The 24738-nt window shown below is 37.4% G+C and overlaps 1 protein-coding gene across 2 annotated transcripts in view; it reads right to left on the bottom strand.

The window, feature by feature from the left end:
- Positions 1-24738, bottom strand: part of IMMP2L (inner mitochondrial membrane peptidase subunit 2) — a 1016843-nt gene that overhangs the window by 305913 nt on the left and 686192 nt on the right. The window lies entirely within an intron of this gene.

Raw genomic sequence — 24738 nt, 5'->3', positions numbered from 1 at the left:
ACATACAGAAAACAGAACACTAGGTCCAGAGGCTGGGGAATGAAGGAAAAGGGGAGTTGTTGCTTAATGAATGGGTATAGAGTTTCAGATATGCAAAATCGGAAAGTTCTAGAGATCTGTTTCATGACAATGTGAATATACTTAGCACTACTGAAAAGTACACTTGAAAATGGTTAAGAGGCTAAATTTTATGTCAGGTGTTTTCTATCACAAAAAAAGAGGCCACATATGGTATGATTTTATTTCTATGAAATGTACAGAATAGGTAAGACTATAGAGACAGAAAGCAGACTGGTGGTTGCTTAGGGTTGCTTAGGGCTTAGGGAAGATTGTGGGGGGGGGAGGGGTGTGGATGCTGATAGGTACAGGAATTCTACGGGGCTGATAAAAATGTCCTGGATTTAAATATGGGTGATGGTTGCACAACTCTTTGAATACATGAAGAACCACTAAATTATACAATTTTTTGAAACAGCTTTTTGATATCTAATGATTGACACGTTTGTGCTGACTCTTACAAAGCCTCTCTCACACACCAAAGACTCTTAAGCAATTCCAAACCATTCAGCAGCCCCTTCAAACACTCTCAGAAATATTATAAAGTAATTCCTTCAGATATCATAATCATTATTTTCTTTGAGCCACTGCATTCAGCTCCCTAGGAATCCTCAAACAACAAACTACAATGCAGCATTAATATGTTATGCTAAGAACAATGGCACAAAGCCAGAGAATTTCAAGGGTAAAAATATGAAATTTCCTTGCCTGAGATTCAGTGTGCATTGCAAAAACAACTATATGGATCAGCCACCTTGAGTAAGATGTTTTGACATCTTATCTCAACATCTAAAATTAAAACTACATCTTCAATTTGCACTAAAAGCCTTGTGTTTCATCTAGGTTAAAGTCGGATAAGAATTTAGAATGAAGGAGATTAGCTATAAGAATGGTTATTTGAATGTTGTCCTCCTTCCCCCTCAAATGTGAAAAAAAAGTTCAATAATTTGTATGTATCTTGCAGTAATATAACTGTTTTAAAGATGTTATATTTAAACTTTAATGAAATTTTGAGCAGAAAAAATAAAGCAGAAATTTCACTAAGATGACAGCAATCACTTCATCTCACTAGACATTTCATAATGATTATAATCAATGGAACTTCAAATTGTATTTTATAAATATATTTGCTTATTTTTAACTCTGTTGCCATTACTTATTTTCCAGTAGTGTCAAAACTCTAGGATAATGTAATACCTCTTACTTCTAACAGAGACTATTATGTGGGTCAGCTGGAAGGAGGGTTATGTACACTGTGCTGTAATCCTGTGTCTGGAAAGCCAACCACCACGGGATGAGTGACTAAACAGGTATGGAAATTGTCTTAATCCTCTCCCTTTCATTGTCCTTTCTTTTTACTCCCCATTCAGTTTACTTTCAACTTGCCTTTATCTTTGATACAGTCGCTTCTTTAATCACACTGGACAGGTGGAGGTTTCCTTGATGTTGACTCTTTGTGCTGTGCCTACTGCCACTGTCTTTCCCTCTAGCCACGCTCAGGAAGCCTTAGCCAAGCCCCCTACAAGGTAATAAGAACCACCAGAACACAACCTACAGAAACAGTATCAGAGAAAAGACCCACTCAGTGGAAAAAAAAGGAAAGGGAACGCTCCTAACTTCACAAAAAGACGTCATTCTGAATTATACACAGGCTTATTTTCCTAAAGCAGCAAACCCACTTAACAATACTGTTTGGACAAACTGTTAGTCATTTTGGAAAATGAAAGCGATGGGTATCTTTAGTGCATTTGGGCTCTAATATGGAGTATCAGTCACATGCAAGTTACAGCTATTTTTAAACTGTCTTTGTTTGCTTTTCTATCTTTCAATTCTAAGGCAGCATCATTATTCTACTATATTAATATTTGAACTTAGGTTATTTCTCAGAAGTAGGAAAAAAATCTAATAATTTCCTACGCATGCATTATTCTGAAAGGTAGCAAGAGAAGTTTCAGTGCTGCAGAGCCACACTGGGTGCTCATTAAAGTCACCAGGCAGCATGGGGGGACGCAGTGTTGATGGAACACAATGGTAACAGCTCTGCAGAGCCAGTGTTGATACTGATTGTAAATTGTGCATGATGGCATACACAGGAATCTCTGGATCCTTCACTGAAGTAGCACGGATGGAAGGTAGAGCCCTAAAGCACACGACAATTTCTAAAGGTAAGAAACATTTTCTCTTGTTCAAGCTAGGCATTTAACTCTAGGTTGTTCCATAGTTAAGACCTAGAAAGTAGACACACTTCAAATAGTAACTAACACTTATAGAGCATTTCGTATGTACCAGCTGCTGTTCTAAGTACTTTGCATACATTCATTTAATCCTCAAACACCACTAAGGCCAGGCACGGTGGCTCCCACATGTAATTTTGAGGGAGCATTTTGAGGGAGGCTGGGAACGTTGTTCCCAAGTTGGGAACATTGCTTGGGGCTGGGAGCTCGAGACCAGGCTGGGCAACACAGTGAGACCCTGCCTCTATAAAAATATTTAAATTAGCTGGGTGTGGTGGCTCACACTTGTATTATTCCTAGTTACTTGGGAGGCTGAGGTGGAAGGATCACTTGAGCCCAGGAGTTTGAAGTTGCAATGAGCTACGATTGAGCCACTGCACTCCAACCTGGGCAACAGAGTGAGATCCTGTCTCATAGGAAAACAAAAAGAAAAAAGCCAACCCCAACAACCCCAAAAGATAGCTAACATTATTGTTTCCATTTCACATATAAGGAAACTGAGGATCACAGTTAAATGATTTGCCTGATACTACACAGCTAATAAATGGAGAAACCAAAATTTGAACCACATAGTTTGTCTAAAGTCCGTGATTTAGAATCCAACCAATAAAAAATAGTGTGTCTTTTCTTTTTTACAAGCATCAGTGTTATTTTATGACTATCCATTTCACAATGGCACTGATTTTAAAAAAATGCTATACCTACATATGCAGTGGTTCAACCTTTCTCACAAATAAACTTGCTCAGTTAACTAAGACAAATCGTCAACTGAGTTAGCGAACATGTTCAAACTAGCTGGGGGTGTAGACAGAGTCTAAATGACAGAATCCACTGTAATGACTGGTTATTCAACACCTAGATGCTGTGTAGATAATTCTGTTCCTTGAAAGCAGAGATTACTATGTTTATATTCTGGGCATTTAGCACATTGCAAATACTCAGTAAATGTGTTGAACAAAGATAGAAGGCAAATAAATCAACATCCACGAAGGAGATGTCTGGTGGCACTGAGAGGAAGGAACATGGAGAGGGAGGAGGATGGGGAACTAAAGGTGACTGCAAGCTTTTTGCTGCCTTTGCTCCGGGGCCTCCTTCCTCTTAGCAAAGCTCTGCAGCCCAGAATCTGCATCCTTGCTGTGCTGGAAGGGAGTTCGGGCAGCAGGGCGAGGGGCAGGGAGAGCAAAGAGGGAAGTCAGAAATCAGAGAGGGGCCCGCAGCAGGGAAGCTGCAGTGGCTGAGAGTCACACCTCCATCCTCAGGGGAGCACTGGCAGGAGTGAGGCATCCAGGGAGGGGACAGAGGGGGAGGCAGGCAGCAAGGGGGCCTCCACCTACTTTTCAAAGAACCAAGAAGTCAAACTGAAAGAGAAAAGGATTTACCCTCCTCCTACACAGGGTCTTCCGTCTTCCTTTGAAAATGACTTTAGAAAAGAAAAGGCAAGGTTGAAAGGGAACACAAAAAAAAGTCAGATTCATGCCTAGAGAGTTAAAACATGTTGGAAGAGCCAGTGTAAATCAGCAGCGAATGCCAGTGTGTTTGGAAGGGACCCACTACCATGGGGTTCTGGAGCCCTGCCTGCTGACACGGTTGCCTATCCCTACAAAAAAATTATTGGAACTAGAGGCATAAATTGAAAGGAATTTCAATGGCCTCCCTTCCTGCCACCCTCACCTTTTTCTGGAATGCAGTACTATACATTTCCATATCATGGCCCAAATGCCACCTCTTCCATGAAGCCCTCCCCGATTACCAGAATGAAATACTATCTTAAGCATTATACCATCCTCTTTCAAAGAGAACTAAAACTGCCCCTGTTCTGCCAACAAATCCTAGGATACTTTATCTAGATAGCTCTTAGATGTCACTTGTGTTGTCTACTCAGTTACTCAATAGACATTTATTGCATGTCTGCCATGTGCCAGGTATCTTTCTAGATACTAGTGTCTAGTTTATTGGGATGGTTTCCCATTCATTCAAGCAGGATACTTAGTGCTGCTTCCTTCTGAAGGAACATCCTTCTGTGTTTAGTTTATTGGGATGGTTTAGATACTAGTGTCAATGGAAAAGAACCCAAATTCTGTAAAATAATTTAAAGAGGTTTATTCTGATTCAAATATGTACTACCATGGCCTGGAGAGCCACACCCAAAAAGCGTTGAGCAAGTGGTCTTGCCATGGTTAAGTTACAGTTTGGTTTTATACATTTCAGGGAGACAGAAATGCGTGTCGTAAATCAATACATGGAAGGCATACATTTGGCCCAAAAAGGCAGGGTATCTCAAAAAAGGGCATTACAGGTTATAGGTGGGTTTAAGGATTCTTAGATTTGTAATTGGTTGAATAAATGAAACTTTGTCTAAAGGCTTAGGATGTCTTAATTAAGATAAGGAAGTCTGTTCATCAGAGACAAGCCACCAGACATACACAGACATATACCCAGAATCAAGTGATCTGTTAAGTAAATTGATGACCCGCAGATATGGTTTAAGCTTTATCTTGTATAGCCTTATGGCTGTTATTGAGTTACAAAGGACATCTCTAAGAAGGGAAGAGGGCAGGACAAGGCATGTCTGACCTTCCGTCTCATGACCAGCAGCTCAACTTTAGGGTATTTCTGGGATCCCCTGGGCCAAGATGGGGACCATTCGCTCAGTTGGGAGGCTTAAGATTTTATTTTAGTTCACACCAGGAATATGGTGATGAAAAAAAGATCCAAATTCCTTCATTTAAGGTGCTTACATTCATCTGTAGTATATTGTACAGCAAATTATAGTTCTGATACTATGTATTACATATTTTATAAGCCTCTTATTGGCTAACAGGCTTGTAATAAATAACCTTCATAGTGCTTAGGCCTCTGAATTCCCATCTTCCCTAGTATTTGACAGGCACTCCTTTAAAAAAATACAATTCAGTTCAATCTTTTAACATCAATAGGAAATCTATATTTTCATATAGTAGCCAAACATGCTACCTTCAGTGGACTTTTGAGAGAAAATTTCACTTTTGTTTTTGGCATAAATGCTCGTATTTTATCATATATTCTAGACATGAAAAAGTAGAAAGTTGCATACACTTGGTTAGAGGAAAGGAAGAATTCTATTTCTATTTCTAATGTGATATAATAATAAATTTCAAATTTTGTCAATAGTATGAAGTTTCTATTTTGCAAAGGAGTGTTTACTAAAATAAGTTAAGGGAGAGAGAAGGAGTAAGCAGTTATAAAATCAGTGACCGATATAACTGAAATTATTTCCAAAGGGTTATAATGAAGTGTGTCATGAGGTATTTCTTAAATTCCTGCTCATTTTGAAAAAAAAATAAGACACTTTGTAATAACTAAAATAGATCAGGTATTTCCTCATTTGCCTTTTATTTCCCAATCCAAGTGTAATGACGAAAACTACAACGTAACTAATGAAACAGAAGTGACCAAACTATTCACAATTATACTGTTCAATATAGACAGTGGGTCTACATACACCATTATTTATATGAGGAAACCACAAAAAAAAAAAACACTTAAGATTTAGGTTAGCCACTTCCTCAGGGGAGGTGAAGCAATTTCCATAATAGAACATACATTTCTTCCTTCCATTCTCCCACTTCTCACTCCTTTTCTCTTTTATTTAGCAAAATTTATTTTTTCAAAAGTCTCAGAAAATTATATCTGAAAGCAGGCATTATTTATTAAATAAATATTCTTCATAATTTGATTCTTCATTCACCCTAATCAATCAACCACATATCGTAAGTATAATAGAATAACCTATCCTGAGCATTATACCACCCTCCTTCCGAGAGAACTATAACTGTCCCTGCTCTGCCAACAAATCCTAGTTTGAGGCTAGAGACGCTTTTTAAATCTTTTATTTCCTACCTAAGTATAGATGAATCTGGGCTTTGCTGTCAAATCCTAAGAGGACTAGGGTATGAATGAGAGTCAGTTGGGCAAAGCAGAAACGCAGCTCTCTGGCATCGTAATTTCAGGATCTAAGGGGCATCCTTAGAATGCAGTCTTCCCCATCAAGCCACGAAGAAACAAAACCCAAGCTCAAAGCTTGTTTTACACTGCCATGATTTTCCTACAGATTCAATGTCCCAAGTCAATCCTTACAAGTGTTTTTTCAACCTTGGGGCAAGGAAATTAGTAAGATCTCCAGAGTTGTTAGGAGAGGGCAGGACTCTTTAAACTCTAACAACCTGCTTACCTCCAGACATTCTGAGATATGCTGCTCCCTTAAGAATTTTAGAGTGTAGCAGCTGTCATTGATGGTAACATGTAATACCCTTTTGCCAGTGTTGGGGTTAAAAAAAGAAAAAAGGGAAAAAACTGATCTGTCTTCACTAAAAATTTTGGCTTTCCTCAAGGATGGTCTATTTCCCTTAGCTTTAAGACCAAAAACAGAAGCAGAGAGGTCACTAATTCATGTCATAACACACAATTGCTGTGTCACCAAATCCACTGATCCTTTCCTCAGCCCCCTGTATAACAGACATTTAGACGGCCTTAAAAAACATCCTAGAACTCTGATCAGAAATTTCATTCATTTTTAATGCTGACCTTTCTTTTTTAATGAGAAAATGTTGTGAAATTGAACGAGAAAGACAGCAAATACACAAAGCAGATGCAACTCATTTTTGAGCTATGAGCCAGACACAATACAAAATCACCCTTGCAGCTCTGCACCAACTGCTCACGCCCTCAATAGAAGAAAGTCATACATAATGTAGCAGTAAAACTGTTGACAGGGCTGCACGCTCGCAGAAGACCCTGTGAATTTGCTGCTGTGGACATGAGGATGTGATGTGCAAAGGCCTGATGAGATTTCTGCATCTCTTAACAGTGTCCTGAAGGCAAGTTCTGTTGCTTGCTTAACATCTGCAGCAATGCAAAGGCTTACTGAAAGTAAGCTTCTGATTTCACACATTTTCCCTACCAGCTAAACACATGTGCACACACAAAATGACATCATTTCCTCGGTAAAGTGATACTTAAATATTCAAGTGCTCATGGTCTCCGTAAATACATAAATAAATCATTTAAACTATTGTAGCTCAAAATGCCCCTTTTCAAACAAATATAAATTTGTAATTTTATTTATATTATGAGTTAAAGTTTGTGAATGTTGGGGATGGAGTAGTAATGCATGGACTTTGGAGGGTTATGAAACCATTTGGAATCACATATACATTGTTAATGGGCAAAGACTCCATGACTCTTATCAAATTTTCAAGAGGGTAAATGACTCCAGAAAGGTTAAGACTTACTAATTTAGAGAGATGGGTGAATAGTTCAAGATATATTCACTGTAATTCTCATAATACAAGTAAGAGAAAGTAAAATACCTCAGTAACTTACAGATGGCCATATTATACCCATAAATGAGTAGATATAAAATACTGGCCATTCTTAATCAAGAATTTATTATACAAGGAAACTGAAATAGAGAATCCAGGTTGTACCAAAGATAGTTAAAATTTGGGGTCAAAATTTCAGCAAGGTATCCCTTAACCTTTAAAAAAATAGCTTCATTAAACTATAATTAATATATGATAATAGCATATATTTGAAGTGTACAAACGGGTGAATTGACATATGTATATACCTGTAAAACCACCATTACAATCAGTATAATAAAAATATATCTATCATTCCCAGAAGTTTCCTAGTAATCAATCCCATGGTAATCCCTCCTTCAAATCCTGTCCTTTTAAAGTTCCTTGTCACTGCAGATTAGTTTTCATTTCCTAGAATTTTAAATAAATGGAATCCCACAGTGTAAATGATTGAATGGTGACCACCAAAAAGATATGTATGCATACTAATTCCTAGAACTTGGGAAAGTTACCTTATTTGGAAAAAGAATCTTTTTAGATTACGGATTTTGAGATCAGATCACCCTAGATCATCCGGATAGACCCTAAATCTAATGAGAAATATCCTTATTTGTAAGAGATACACACAGAGGAGGAAAAAGAGAGAAGGCAACATGAAGGGAGGCAGAACAGGGAGCGATACAGTCACAATCCACAAATCAGGAATGCTGACAGTTACCAGATGCTGGAAAAGGGAAAAACAGTCCTCCTCTCGAGGCTCTATAAGGAGAACAGCCCTATCAACACTTTGATTTTGGACTTCTAGTCTCTAGAATCGTGCAGGAATAAAGTTCTGTTGTTTCAAGCCACCAAGTTTATGGATTTGCTAGCGACAGAAAATTAATATGTATTCCTTTTTGTCTGGCCTTTAAAACAGCATAATCATTTTGATATTCATCCATGTTGCATCATGTATGAATAGCTCATTTCTTTTTATTGCTAAATAGTATTTAATTGTATGGATATACCAGGGTTCCTTTACCCATTCACCTGTTAACGAAGATTTGCTTTTTTTCCAGTTTCAGACTATTATAAATCAAGTTGCTATGAAGATCTGTGGTTGTCATTGTTTGGACATATGCATTCACTTCCTTGCATAAATACCTAGCTGTGGAATGGCTTTGAAGGAGCTCAGGAAATGTCACTCTTTGCGAGAGTGAATTTTTGGGAATCTTGGAAACTGCCTTCTCTGTGCCCTCTCCAGGTTAAACTGGAAAATTACCAGCTGGGTTTTCTATGAAGAGGCATTGGATTGAGTCATTTTTGCACTCAATATACCATCGAAATTAAAGGACAAAAGATGGATTCTTTAAATCACAAGACTTCTAAATTTTCTTTCTTTCTTTTTTTTCTTTTTTTTGAGACAGAGTCTCTCTTTGTTGCCCAGGCTAGAGTGAGTGCCGTGGTGTCAGCCTAGCTCACAGCAACCTCAAATTCTTGGGCTTAAGCGATCCTACTGCCTCAGCCTCCCCAGTAGCTGGGACTACAGGCATGTGCCACCATGCCCGGCTAACTTTTTCTATATATATTTTTAGGTGGCCAGATCATTTCTTTCTATTTTTAGTAGAGATGGGGTCTCGCTCTTGCTCAGACTGGTCTCGAACTCCTGACCTTGAGTGATCCACCCACCTCAGCCTCCCAGAGTGCTAGGATTACAGGTGTGAGCCACCGCGCCCAGCCTTAAATTTTCTTAAAAATAAATTTTGGAGATCTCTTAATCGAAACAATTGCCTTATTTGTATTAATAAAGAAATTAGACTAAAAGACAGACACATAATGTTATGGCTACCCTTAAAAAATCTCTTGAAAAAATTGATAAATAAATATCTGATTTAAAACAAAGATAAAAGTCCTTTGAACACTAGCCCTGTGGGAATAATGTGGGAATAATGGCAGAGGCCAATTTTCCTTGTAGCCTAATGGTTAAAATTCTGTGCTTTCACCTCAACTGCCTAAGTTTGATTCCCAGGCAGGGAATGAGCCTGTTCTGGTTTGATATTTGTGTAAATTTCTCCATTCACTCATTTTCTTCCTTTCTGTGCACAGCTTTAGCTTTCCAGTATTCTACAGAGACATATGGGGCTTGTATGTCCTGGCTAAGTTGGCTCCATTCATCTTCACTCCTTTCTACTCCTTCCTCTTTGCCAATCCTCGAGTTTTGGCCAATCAAAGGCGGCCAACTGTTCAAACTGTACATAAGTAAGGCAAATGCTGAGCTCTAACCAATCCAGCTGTTTCTATACCTCACTTCCATTTTCTCTAGGTCACTTTCTCTTTTCTGTCCACGAATCTTCTTCAAACATGCTACAGCACTGGAGTCTTTCTGAACTTGTTTTAAGTTCAGCTTCCCAATCTTGGAATTGCTCTTTGCTCAATTAAACTATTAACTTTAACTTTTATCATAAGTGGGTTCCGAGATAGAGCTCCCAGAGACACCCAGGAGCACCCAGAGTCCAAGTGAGGTACTCGCTGGGCCTATTGTCCTTTCTTCTCATTGCAACTGAGGCTTGTGGGTAAGTTCTCTCTCACATTCCAAAGTGCCACAGATTTGTGTTTTGAGCTTTCTGAGTTTGCTTGAGTAAATTTTTTATCCTATCTGGGTTCAGAAGTTGCCGTAGAAACTGAAGTAGGTCTGGGATCAGATTTGATCTGATAATGAATTAGGTTAGATCCCTTTAGAGGCCTCAAATGTCTGACTGGGTCGGGCAGAAACTAACGGTAAATGGTGATACTACAGGGGGTGCAAACTCTAGCTTTCAGGAATTCACAAAGATTGCTGTTTTCTATCCCTTTGTTCCTTTTTCTTGTGTGCTTGAGTAAGGAAAAATCATTGCCTAAGTTGATCACGTAGATCTGAGAGCAAAAGCCAAGATTTAAGGTAAAAATAGGATACTTAATTTCTGAAGAACTGGGTACTTTCTGGCAATGCCTAACTATACATGTATAAATATTAGGCCCTGGAAGCAACAAATGCTTACTGAAATGGCAAACTCTTACTAAGGGCAAAATTGTTGCTTGGCTAGTAATTGCTTAAAATAATAGGTAATTAAAAGATTGATAATGTGAATAAAAAATAATATTTAAGAGCTCGCAAATAAATTATTAAAAGAGCAGTTGGAACTGCTCTGTCTATATGTCTATGTCTCTATATATGTCGTTTGTATGTGATATTTTACTACCAAATTACATAAAAAGAGCTCTAGTTAGCTTTGAAATAATAAGCACTTAAGTCAAATATTTTATCAAGAAGATAAAGATAGAAACTAACTCAAATGGTTTTTAGTTCAAATGACTTTAAGAATAATTGACCCTCGGTTCAACTTTCTTTTTGATTCCATTATACCCTGATTCACAATTTCTCTTTACATTCACCTTCGGAGGGAGATAGCTAACATGGACCTGAATACCTCAGAAATACTGTGTGTCTCCTTCAGTATTCTCTCATTCTCTAAGCTGATTTGGGCTCTATAACCTTTACCCAGAGATCCACTCTTGTTCAGTACATTCACAATCTTTTATTCTGTAAGCAGTGTGCTCTCTGTGCAATCTTGGATTCAGTCTTTTAAAGACTCTGCTAAATGAGGCCATAAAGCCTCCATGTCTAGATTCTAAGGTACAGACAACTGTTACTTATTTAGGACATGAAACATCTCAGGGCACTCAAGCTCACCCCAAAACACCTTGAGTCAATTTTGTTATAACCCTCACTAGAGCTTGCACATTGGCAAAAGGAAAAGCTGCCACTATTTACACAGACTTCAAATATGCCTTTGGAGTCCGCCACGCAGTTGGCACAATTTGGAAATCTCATTTCTTAATTTCTGCTGACATTCTTATTGCCAATGGACCTATAATATCAGATAGATTGTATATTGGGCCAAACAGTTTCCCTGTGGCCCCTTTTAACTTTTTGACTTGCACATATCTCCCGTCACATGGGGCATATGTACAAATGGGGGATAATTAAGGTAAATATGTATATAAATATATATATATACAGTTGATACTGCCCTGGGATCTACAATATCTCTGACCAAATTACTTCCCAGTGCACTGTTTGTAAATCTCACCAAATCTCTGGAGGAAACTGGCCCCGAAAGGCCCAGACTATCCCTTTTTGGCACTCCAAATTGACCTGGTAGACTTACCTCCAGCTTTGGGCTTTTCTCACTGTTTAGTTATAGTTTACATGCTTTGTGGATAGACTGAGTACTGACCAACTAGGTGTGCTGATGCTACAACAGTGGTAAATAAATTAGTAACTGAGATTATTCCTCATTTTGGTATTCCTTTATGGGTTGAGTCAGATCAAGGGACTCATTTTAAACCACTTGCTTACAAACGCTCTGGGGCACTCATTAAAATTTTACACTCTACATCATCGCCAATCCTCAGGGCAAGTGGAACATAAAAATTTAGAAATACAAAGGACATTACAAAAAAGTCTGTCAAGACACTGGACTTAAATGGCCAGAAGTATTACTTTTGGCCCTTATAAAAATCTGGAATGTTCTAATTCAGAGACATGGTTTAACCCCTTTTGAAATAATGTTCTGTCACCCCATGACTACTGACACCTATAAATGTTCTATGCCTGGACTGACCAAACACTATGGGGATTTAAGTGAACAGTTTGATACCATGACCAGCTATATACAGGCACTAACCATGCTTGGAGCATGTCATCAACCGGTGAAAGGAGTATGGTCTCCGCCAACTGACAGGGCTTGTCATCCTGTTTGACCCAGAGACCATGTGTACATCAAAGTTTTTAGAAGACATGCACTGTCACCGCTCTAGGAAGGCTCTTATAAAGTACTGTTAACCAACTACACTGCCACAAAAAATGAAAGAAAAATCCTACTGTATTCACGTGAGCCACACCAATCTACACTGAGACAATTAGAGGATGACCCCTACAGGTGACCTGAAAGTAAGGATTTCCAGGGTCAGTTCCCAGGCCCCTGAAACAGACTTCTTCACAAAGTAGACAGTTTTTTCCACGATCACAGGTCAAGAAACCCCATTTTTCATCTCTAAATTCCTTTTCGTCTTTTAACTATCCCCCCAAAATGGTCCTTTATAAATATTCCTTCTTTTAAGCCTTCCCCTTCAAGGATTGCACATTGGAAGCTGAGTGGAGATCACCTCAACCTATCCCATTCTCCCTTTAATCTTCACTATCACTCTTTCAAACTGTGCCTTGCTCTTACTAACCCTTACTGTTTTTCCAGAAGTTCAGGCATACACCCAGCGTCTCTCTACACCAGTCTTTCAAACCCTGGCCACACTAACTAAGCAATCTCATTGCTGGTTACGCCAACACCTAAATCATGCAAAGGAACCTGAACTCATTTTTGTTTCTGCCAATGTGAATGCCTGGTGGAACCAGCGCAGAACATGGATGTATGACAAGATGTGGTATCCACAACCAGAGGAAAAAAACCTCATGCTGTTTCTCCTGTTGGTAAGTCAACTGGACACAGAAAAACTTCTGTGAAAGCTCAAAAAGTATCTTTTGCTCAGATAAAGTCACTGGAAATAAATTTTTCCCTCCCTATTAAAAGCAGGGATGATGCTGGATCTTTTCTGAGTGACATGCTAGGGCAATATTGTGATCAGACTGTACAGTTTGATTCCACAGATGGCATTCTTGCTCCTCTTAGATGGTACTGACACTAACCCTCATGATGTCAACAATTGTCAAATCACCAGATGTTATGAGCAGCTCACAAGCCAGGCCTGTAAAACTCTGGGTAGAACACTCACTTCCCTTCTTAAGTTGCCAGATGCTAAAGATTATATATGGAGAGACCAGAAGTCTGGTCTGACTTGGTTAAGTGACAAAACCAAGCATTGTAACTGCCAGAACCAGAACAAAGACCTTTAAAATCAAATATTTTATAAGCTGTTCTGTTCCCATAGACTGGTAGGGACACATGATGGACGCTGCAGATATGGAATTGCCCATGAGGAAGAAGAGGCACAGCAAACTCCAGACTGGCAGGTCACAGGTTCCACCCTGACCCTATCTGTAAATATCATATGGGGCAATAAAATATACAAATGGTTCCCGCCTAGATGGTCAGGACCCTATGGACTTGGTTATCTGACACCCTCTGTTACAGCTGCCCCACTTTAAATGCCAGCTGAATTACAAACTTGGGCTCTTTCATTCATGAAGTGGTACCAAGCTAATGCACTAGATGTGATATTATTAAAAAAAACATAAAAAGAACAGCAACACTTGTATATCACATTTCTTTTTGGTGCTCAGGACTTTTTGCCTGGCATTTGGAACTCAAGAGATTGAAAAGATAGTTTTGAATCTCTCCAGAGTAATAGAATAGGAGTTCAATATCACTACGCAAGCATTGGGAGCACTTCAGTCAGAAGTCAACGGCCTGGCCTCTGCTGTATTTGAAAACAGCTGCATCCTGGATGCCCTGACAGCCCAACAGGGAGAAGCTTTAGTGATTACTGGAGAAAATGGCTTACCACTCAGGCCAAGTAGAGACTGTGATCTACACTTTTTAAAAGACAAGATAAATATTCTCCATCAGATTAATGAAGACCGATTTCTAAGAATGAGAGACTGGTTTAATGGGGTGTGGGGAAATGGGCTTAGATCTGTTCTTTTCTACTTATTCTCATTCTGATTCATGTTCTTATCTCCCTTTTCAGATCTCTTGTTACTACACTACTAATCTGATCTCTCTTTCCGCAGCTACCGACTCAGCTTTTAATGTGTGAAACTTCTAGGGAAGTTCCAGACAGGAGGAATGAAGGAGCTCAGGAAATTTCACCCCCAAATAAGATTCCTTGGTATAAAGAACATTTTGAATTAAAAGACATTTGAGATAACAGGAAAAAACAAAAACAAAAAAACACTGGAATGGGCTTTCTCTCTATCTGCATAAACCAGAATGAACTGATCAAAGGGTCAAAGGGGGCAACTGGCTTCCCTTCTTCTCCCAGTTATCTCAATATATTACAGGGAAGAAGATCAAGAATGCAAGCAGACCTGGCCCAAATTATTTCAAACACAATACCTGTCTCTCTCAGGTTAATTTGCAAAGAGAACAATTTACAAGTTAATCTGTCCCCCATCCATTTGTCCTCCTGGGCACCATTTGTCACCCCTAAACAGAATTACCTGTATTCCACATTTCCCCTCCCCTCCAAAAAGACAGGTATAAAAACATCTGGACTTCACTGGGATATTGGGTAATCACTATGTGATTCTCCCCATATGCATGGTATTGGTAAATAACCTTTCTCTTATTAATCAGCCTTAATTCCAAGTTGATGTTTCAGTGAACTTTTGGGGGAAAAGGCAAGTTTCCCCTCACCCCTACAGCTGGATCATATAGTAAAGTGTATGTTTACCTTTCTAAGAAACAGTTAAACTGGTTTCCAAAGTGCATCATCTTACATTCCTAATGTATGAGCCTTACAGTTTTTAAACATAGGGAATACAACTATTATAACTGTTTTAATGCCATTGCCTCCTAATTCTAACAGGTCTAGATTAGTTTTGTTGGTAATCTACTCTTTATAGATCATATTTTATTGGAGCTTTTATGCATTCCGGGATTTTTTTTTATTAGATGACAGATATTACAGATTTTATCTTGCTGGCTGATGGATATTTTTGTATTTCTATACAAAACAGATACAGTTAACTTTCTTGAAAACAGTTTGATTCCTTTGGGTCTTGCTTTTAAGATTTCTTTAGGTAGGACTGGAGCAGCATTCAGTCTGGGCTAACTATTCCCAACTCTTAAGCCAAGACATTCTGAATCTTGAGTACCTGGTGAATATTATGATCTCCAGTCTGGCTGGTAGGAACCAGCACGATTTCCAGCCTTATAGAATAGTGGGCACTGTTATCTCTAATCCTTTCAGATAGTTTTTTCCTTCCATCCTTGAACAGCTTCCTCCAGTGCATCAGCTCAGTACTCAAGGGAGTGGATCTCCAGAGGAGGCTCTCTCTGGGCAGCTTTCTTCTCTTTCCTGTTCCATCCTATGAACTCCAAATGCCTTGTTCTTCCTAGATTCTCAGCCCCATCAACTCAAGTCCTCTGGGCTCTGCCCGGGTTCCTCCTATCCATGCTGCACCCTGAAAGTGAGCTGGAACAATGGTAAGGTTTACCTTGTTTGTTTCTCAGCTTCTAGAAAGAATTGTCAATATATTGCCTGATGCCCACACTCTTGTTTCATATGTTTTGTCCTTTTTTATTGTTGCTTTTTTTTTCAGGGAGGGTAAATCCAGATCCTGTTACTCCATCCTGGTCTTTATTCCTTTAATGACTACCAAATAACTGGAACACATAACACACAAACAACTTTAGCACCGTTTAACTGTAGAAAAAGAAAAATGGACAACAGAGAGAAGACTCCCCTGATTTTAATTTGCCTATTTTTTCTTATCTTTAAAATTTTCCTTAATCATATCAAACATTTTCAGGGTTAATGGATAGTATTTGGAAAATATTACAGAAAATGACTGTTGAAGAGGCTTGATTACAGAAGTATTGATAATCAGCATATTTTGGGAAGAACTTTTGAAATTTTGGTTACTTATAAAAAACCCTTATCAAATTATTAGATTCTCCTAATAGGAATGGAAATAGTTCTAAAATCTCACTATTAGCAACTTTCAGATGCATCTATCACTTTAGCGCCTTCCTTAACCCATTCCCATCCTCCCACCATAATCCAGTCCCTATATTACTCTGAAATATGTCCATAATATTACTTCCTAACTGTGAAAAAAACTACTTTTGAACTCTGAACAATCCAGAAACTCAGGTGCCTAGAGGCACCAAGCAGGTGATATAAATGAGTCAAGTGGATCACTACTGAATCCCTGTGAGATTTCATTATCAATAAAACTTGGTTAACAATGTCATCTACTTTTTTTCTCAATTCAGTTATTTCTTTTTTTTTAAATTTCAGAATATTATGGGGATACAAACATTTTGGCTACATATACTGCCTTTGCATTGGCCAAGCCAGAGCTACAAGCGTGCCCATCCCCCAAACACTGCACTCCACACCCATTAGTTATGAGTTTACCCTTCCCCTTCTCTTCCCCTCCCACCTGCCTGGCAACCGACAAATATTATTTCCATGTGAACACCAAAGGAATTGATCAGTTAGTACCAATTTGATGTGAGTACATTCAGTGCTTATTTTTCCATTCTTGTGATACTTCACTTCAAAGAATGGGCTCTAGCTCTACCCAGGATAATATAAGAGATGCTAGGTCACCATTGGTTTTTATGGTTGAGTAGTGTTTCATGGTATACATATACCACATTTTATTAATCCAGTCATGTATTGATGTGCACTTGGGTTGCTTCCACATCTTTACAGTTGTGAATTGTGCTGCCATAAACATTCTAGTGCAGATGTCTTCATTTTAAAATGTCTTTTTTTCATTTGGGTAGATGCCTAGTAGTGGGATTGCATCATCTACTTCTTATAGTTGTGAAGATTAAATGAGAAAAAGTTTTACTTTGGTAAATCCTGAAGTTTTATGCCAATATTAGTGATTTTTGCCAATAAGAATTATCACAATCAAAACAGCTATTGTTCATGGTACTGCCAAAAGATAACATTGTATCTTGCTGCATCTGACATCTGAAATTCAAGTGAATTGCCCAAATACTAAAAAATATGTTATTTGATCTACATTTGAATTATTGATCCTACCATCCTTCTGACTTGGATTTCCTAAACTGGTAAAAGTCATTATGGATATAATAGCATCTTATCTATTAGGAACAGGGCCGAGAATACAAACAAAAAAGATCTGTGGGCAGTAAAAATAAATTTAGCAAAGACAATGCATTGTATTCATAGAAGAAGCCATCTTTCTTTATAAAGGGCCTCTTATTTAAAATATAACTGTAATAATTTTAATAACCCCAGTGATCCTGTGACAATAAACATGGGAGGTTAGAAGAAATGATGGGGGTAGGGGTGCTGCTGCACAAGCAGCACAGTGACTAAAGCAAGAAGACAATATATAACAGTGTGGCAGCTGGAAAAAAAATACAAACACTAATTAAATTGAAGTATAATAATTCAGTCACCTAAGTTATTTAGTTATTGCATGATAAGACAGCATAACATCTAAAACCATGATTCTGAAAGCATAAAGAAAGATTATGTCCCATACTTTGTATTTAGGGATCATATATTAGAAAGATTTCCATGTAAAACAGAGGTGCTTAAGTGGTTAACTCTTAACTCTCTAGATAAAAAGGCAGAACCATGAAGTTCCCGAAAATGGCAAATATTTAAAACTTTAATGTCGTTTTCATTCCATTATGTACTCTGGGCTTAAGGCTCTAACTACAAGGCATTCCTCTCCAGGAGGGCAAGCGAGTTTCCTGCCTACTACTATACTCCCAACACCTAGCCGTGGGCTTAAGCTTAGTTAGGCATGATATTTATTGAAGGAATGGGTGAATGGATAGATATATGAATGGATAGCTAGACAGCTGCATGAAAAACAAATCTCATTTTAACTAATTCAGTACTTAATCTTTTTTTTTTTTTTAACATTGTTTGCTCAGGAATAGAATTTGTGATTCAGGTGCCTTTCTATCAGATTCGTTAAAGTTTAAACAGTCCATGATTTATAATAGGCATATAACAAGTTTCACGGGTATCTAACATCATTCAATGTTCTTACCTACCTGATAGGTGTTTTTGCTAACATTTTCCAAAGGGAAAAAAAAAAAAAACACAAATTAGGAAAAATGTGAAAAAGAAAAATTGTTTTGGTATTATTATTACCAAAGTCTCAAGCAGCACAAATGCTAAGAAATAAAATAAAATTTGATAAAACTAACCCTATCGCAGCTGGAACAATTGTGCAATTTTATCTTCATTTTACTACCTGAAGCAAATAATTTAAATTCCTATTCCAAGTAGTTAGAAGTTAATGATATCTTTTTGCTCCATATAAAACCTAGCAGTTCTGTTTAAGATGGCGTGTCACAGAAAAATTCCACCATTTAATCCTTCCTTAAAACAAAGTTTCCCTTTTCTTCCCCTTATTACAAAGGAGAGTGATGTTGACATAAAGATCAAACTATTTGCCCTCAAATGCCATTATGAATGTATAACAGAGGGGAAAATGTGCAACTCAGATTAGATTACTGGGCTTCTACCAGGCTCTCCCTGTGCCAATTACAGAGGACTTTCCATTTACATATAAATAGCTCAGAAATTCCAACACAAATGTACTTGAAAACACTGAATCAGGTAGTTGAGAAAAACATAGATTAGGCGCATTTCAATTTAATTTTAAGGTGTTTACCAGAAGCATGCATTCAAGTAAATAAAAGAAATGGAATCAATTTTTATTATAGAAAGCAACATCTTTTTAAATTATTGAAATTATCCCCTCACTGCTCTTAAACCCTTCAGTCAAGATTTCTTTTAGCATGCTATTAGTTGTTTTTTTTTTTTTTTTGGCTGGGAAAAAAAGGATTAGTAGTTGTATATAGACTTGTGGTGTGATGTTAGGATATATAATGCTATTTTTTAATTTGCTCTTAAGTTTTTTCTGTGTAAGTCAGAGAAGGCACTTGAGATAGCTGGGGCCTTCTAAAAGACATAAATAAAACAAGCTACACTTTTCCAACATAATTTGCTTTTGTCTTTCTAGATAATCTGGTTTAAATGTTCCGTCCTTGTCATCTTCACTCACACTGAAAGATATTTTGGAATGAGTGTAACTTCATCAGCAGTCTCCAACCACTAACTCACCATAGACTAACTACTCTATTTATTGATCTATTGCTTACTAAGAGCCACTTCAATTCCCACTGCAGTTTCACAACTGGATCTGACAGATGGTATAAACAAACAACTCTGCAAGGTAGAGTACAAGGCTATACATAACCAGGAAGGGCTGGGTTCCGATTTGCTGGATTCACTTCAGGGTCTAGATAGTTACACAGAGAAAAGAAGGCAGATTTTGCGAACTGTTTATGCACTGAAATAATATTGGTGATCTTTGATATTTTATAAAATACAATTATCTGTTCTTTGTAAATAGCTGAAAATATTTAGTTCACTGAGTTTCACAGATAGAATGGTACAAGCTAAAATGCCTAAAATGACTCCCAATAATGGTGCTGGTAGGGGAAAGAGGCTAATTTTCTGTGAATGAAGCTGCAGACCATCCTCTATAACTGGGATGGCCAGAGACATTTAGGGGGAACTTCTTGACCTAAGGGAAGATTCTTGACAGGTCACATGGTAGAAACATTCTTGGTCTACAGACACAGCTGAAGTACTTGCAAAAATGACTATTCTTGTAAGTTTCACCTTCAACTGATAAACCATGGACATTACGGAGTATCTGCCGTATGCAGGGAAGTCACATTGTTTCTGTGTATGTCAGGCAATACTGAGAAACAAATCTTGACATATCTATAGGAAGGATAAAAAATATCCTAACTTTGTATTTCATGGGGCAGAATGGTCTCAAAATAGGAAGAAATCTAAATTCACAAACTAAAGCAGTATTATTGTTTGTAATCACAAAAGCTTGACAACTTGGAAAGACAGACTAGGAGAAAATGATTTCTTAAAAATAAATGGCAAAAGCAAAATGAAACATATTTAATAAGGAGATTTGAATACATGGGGTAAAAATAATCTGTGTACTTTAAAGTTTATAGTTTAAAGGTTCATATACTTAAAATTTAAGAAGTTCAAAAACATATGGCAGGCCAGGCATGGTGGCTCACACCTGTAATCCTAGCACTCTACGAGGTGGAGGTGGGAGGATCACTTGAGCTCAAGAGTTCAAGACCAGCCTGAGCAAGAGTAAGACTCCATCTCTACAAAATATAAAAAAAAATAGCTGGGCCTGGTGGCATGTGCCTCTAATCCCAGCTACTTGGGAGATTGAGGCAGGAAGATGACTTGATCCTAGGAGTTTGAGGTTGTGGTGAGCTGACACCACTGCAGTCTAGCCAGGTGACAGAGCTAGACTCTTTCTCAAAAAAAAAAAAAAAAGCAGACAAATTTTTTTAAAAGGATAGTATAAAAATTGTTAATCAATCTTATTTCTTTCTCAGGGATATCCTGAGGGATAAAGCTAATCTTTAATAATGCTTGCAAATAAGTCACAGATTCAGCAATGGGAATGAGACTTTTGTAACCTTAGCCAAAGCTTGGTAAAATAAACTTGCCTTGTCAAGTCTAGTAACCATTAACTTGCTAGCTGTCATATTTTAGTAGATGAAGCACACTCCTATTGAACACAGGGTCAGTGACAAACTACAAATACTGTACATTGCTTGGTATGTGTCTTTTTCCTTGTACTCTATCACATTGTCTCTCTTTCTCTTTGATCTACATATTATACAAATTAGATTTTGCAATCAGCATAAGGAAATCTCATTATTGCCAAATATACTTAATCATCTTCTTTGTATATAAAGATAACAGCAAAAAGCCATGATGAAATTTTTATGCAGTGAAAAGGCTATGTAGTTTACTTGTAATGAAGATGGTACTACTATCTGTGAAACCACTTGTTAATTATACCACCAAAAAGAGGTTCTCTAGAAAAAAATAAACTATGTTGTATTTCAATATGGACCTTATTATTTGAGAAGTCATTTCCCTAATAGGTATTAGATGCTGCTAATGTACAAAACTTTTGGTTAGGATTCCATGGTTTTCCTTGCTTTCTTTTCTCTCAATATTATAATACATTGCTAATGAAACATCTATGTATTAAAATAGTATAATTAATGTACATCTACAATATAAAATGATTGGTTTGAGGCAGGGAAAAAAATCTTTTGAGTAGAACTCTAAAAACCAAGTTATAAAATAAGATTTTCTTTAAATGTTATTGGAATCTGAATATTCCTCTTCAGAAAATCGGAAATATGCCCAATGAATTACGATATGTATGCATGAATTAAAATTGTATAATCTTTACATAAAATACCCACTAGCCTTCCAAAAAAAACACTGTTTATAAAATATTAGAGAAACCATCCATAGTTATTGCAAAGGGAGCAAATATGATTCTTAGGTAGTTACAGATGATCAGCCACATGACAAAACAGTCACTTATATGAGTTCTCAACAGAGTTAAAACTCCTGAACATTGACCCAATTTCCGTAAACCAGTAGCTTAACTCTCTAGGTACAACAGAGAGTTTAACAACTTCTGTGGGACACAGGTCAAGGAAGGTCAAGCAGAGAATTACACCAGGGAAAGATCTGGTTTCAGCTTACTGCTTGCTGGGAGCCACTGGAAATGAGAGCAGGCAATGTCTTCACACTTTTCAAAGTGCTCTTCTGGGCAGGGGGGTCCTCAAGGGAGGTACTCTCCCCATTTTAGAGGTGCAAATATTAAAACATAAAGAAGTCAGTGACATATTTAGATCAAATTAATAGTAAGCAGCTGAAGTGATATAAGTACCCATTTCTCTGCATCAGGTGGCTCTGACCAGACAGGAATAAATTCCTTTCAAAGACTTGTTTTATCTCAAGATCCAAAGGTTTTATTATAATTGAAGTCATCTAGACTACCTAAATTATCCTATTAATGCCTAGAGTCCATTAGTAATGGTCAAATGCCTTCTAAATCCTTTTCCATGGATCTAAAAAGACATATAAATTGAAGCCTACCATGTTAGAAGAAAATGAGTGTTATACTTAGAAAATAAAGTATTTGGGTATTTCCATTTATTGCTCATCACTTTCCACACCAGCTGTAATCTCAACCACTTTGATCCAGCAACACATTTCTGAAACTACTGAGGGAGTGAACTAGATATTCCTGATTTTTAAGAAAGTTATTGTTAGTCAAAGAGAAGAACAGCTTTAAAAACAATTGACAGCATAAATGGCTTCCGGCAGGATTCCAGATCATGTTTCACGGGCAATGTATAAAGGAAACAGAAACACTCTAATGGGACAGTGACAGAATCACAAGTGACAATCCTAAAACCCAGTCTGCCAGAATTGTTTCTTCTCCCAATTTCTGATTCCTTCCAGAAAGCCAGACTCTAGCACATTCCAGCTCATTACCACAAAAGGCAGCCTGGATCCTGCCTTCAGGTGAAACTCACCTGAAGAGCCATGTGGCAATGAGGAGGCCAGAGTTTAGGACTGAACCTAGTGCATGCAATCACTAACAGGAAACCAGAGAGCTGAAGCAATTACTTTTTAAACATCAGTCGCTTCCTATAATTTCCCCATTATCTAAAATGAAGAAAAATATGTGAAAAAGACCTATAATATATACTCAAAATTGATGCCACTTTAAAAAACTTTATTTCCTTTCATTAAACGAACTTCTTTCCTTATTTCCCCATTTGATGTGAAAACATATGATCATATTAATATAATATCAATAAATGATATAATTTAGTTTTATTATGAAATTAAAAAAAATTTTTCCCCATCCTTCACATGGGTTTTGTATAGTTAAAGGCTCTACACAATAAACACGGGGAAGTCAAAGAAGATGTCAATTTGACTCTGATTAAGGATTTAGCTTTGCAGCTTCTAAAGGAATCTCACTGAGTTGTGGTCACCAAGACTCCAGCCCAGACAATCCTTGGGAGTGGAGGTGGGCCACTGAAATTACCCACTATCGGAGGCTGATAAATATGTATTGACTTTATACTAATAAAAAATAATTAATTACATAGTTACTCACTGTGTTTACAATACTGTCAAGCAAAAATGTATATGGTAAGAACAATAAATGAAAGCAAAAGCATATATATATGTAAAAATTGAAAACTTAAGTAAATGAAAGACATAGAGTAGGAGCTGGAGTTCTCACTCTTGGTGCAGGAGGTTAGAGGTAAGCAAAGTGGGGTGGTTAGAATCATCCATTTGTAATGGATCAGAGTAGGAGACATCAGTATGAGCTCATGTTTAGCTTAGTATAGACATAGATTTCTACATACATGTATTTCTTTGTTCTGTCAGTTAAGAGGGCCTAGAAGCAATCACATCCCAGTAGCAATGAGCATACCTAGTGCCCTGATCTTCACTTCTAATACCATTCTCCAATAAAATGTACCTGGGCTCCTTGAGAGAATGTTTCATTCTAGGACAAGGGCAGGGAATATAAAAGGTGAGCCTGGAGCATTTTGTAGTGCCAGAAAATAAAGAGGTGAGAGAAACAGATCTTATACTGATGTGGATGTGTAAAAGGGACACCAAAGCCAACTTAAAAACCTCCTAATGACCAAAGCTGAAAGAATTTGAGCAATAAATTAAAAAGTACTGGGTTATAATTCAAAATCTAAAATAAATATCCATTAGCCTATGCAGATATAAACAAACAATTGAATATATAAATTAATGAGGATGAAGAGGCAAATATCCCAAGCAGAAGAATTTCAAATAATTTATGTTGGTACTTTGCCCTCAAGGAGGAGGAGAATAACTCTCCACTCCTTGACTGTGGACTGCTCACCATGACTACCTTCCAAAGAATATAGCATAGAAAGGAGAGAAAAAGAGTAACTTTACAGTGCAGGAACCTGGCAAACATTACCTCAGCCAGGTGATCAAAGTCAACATCAAGGGTAATAAATCATGTTGCTAGTAAGCAGCTTTGCTATATAACTTTTTAAAGGCACTTTACCTCTGTGCTATTGCTCCAAAAACCAATAACCCCATTTCACCATGAGAAAAACATCAGGGAAATTTCAAGACAGGGTAATTTTACAAAGTACACACACACACACACACACACATGAACACATCCTGTTGGTTCTCTTTATCTGGAGAAGTCTAATAAATGCATCCCTGCACCAAAAAAAAAAAAAAAAAGAAAGAAAGAAAGAAAGAAAGAAAGAAAGAAAAGAAAAGAAAAGAAAAGAAAAGAAAAGAAAAGAAAAGAAAAGAAAAGAAAAGAAAAGAAAAGACAGAGGTACAAATCTAACAAAATATGTACCGGATCTATATAAGGAAGAGTATAAAACTCAGATAAAAGAAATCAAAGATCTAAATGAATGAAGAAATATTCCATGTGCATGAATAGGAACACT

This window comes from Lemur catta, chromosome 11 (assembly GCF_020740605.2).
Source record: "Lemur catta isolate mLemCat1 chromosome 11, mLemCat1.pri, whole genome shotgun sequence".
NCBI classification, from domain to species: domain Eukaryota; kingdom Metazoa; phylum Chordata; class Mammalia; order Primates; family Lemuridae; genus Lemur; species Lemur catta.
The sequence above is the reverse complement of the archived record's forward strand: the minus strand, read 5'-3'. Positions and strand labels throughout refer to the sequence as shown.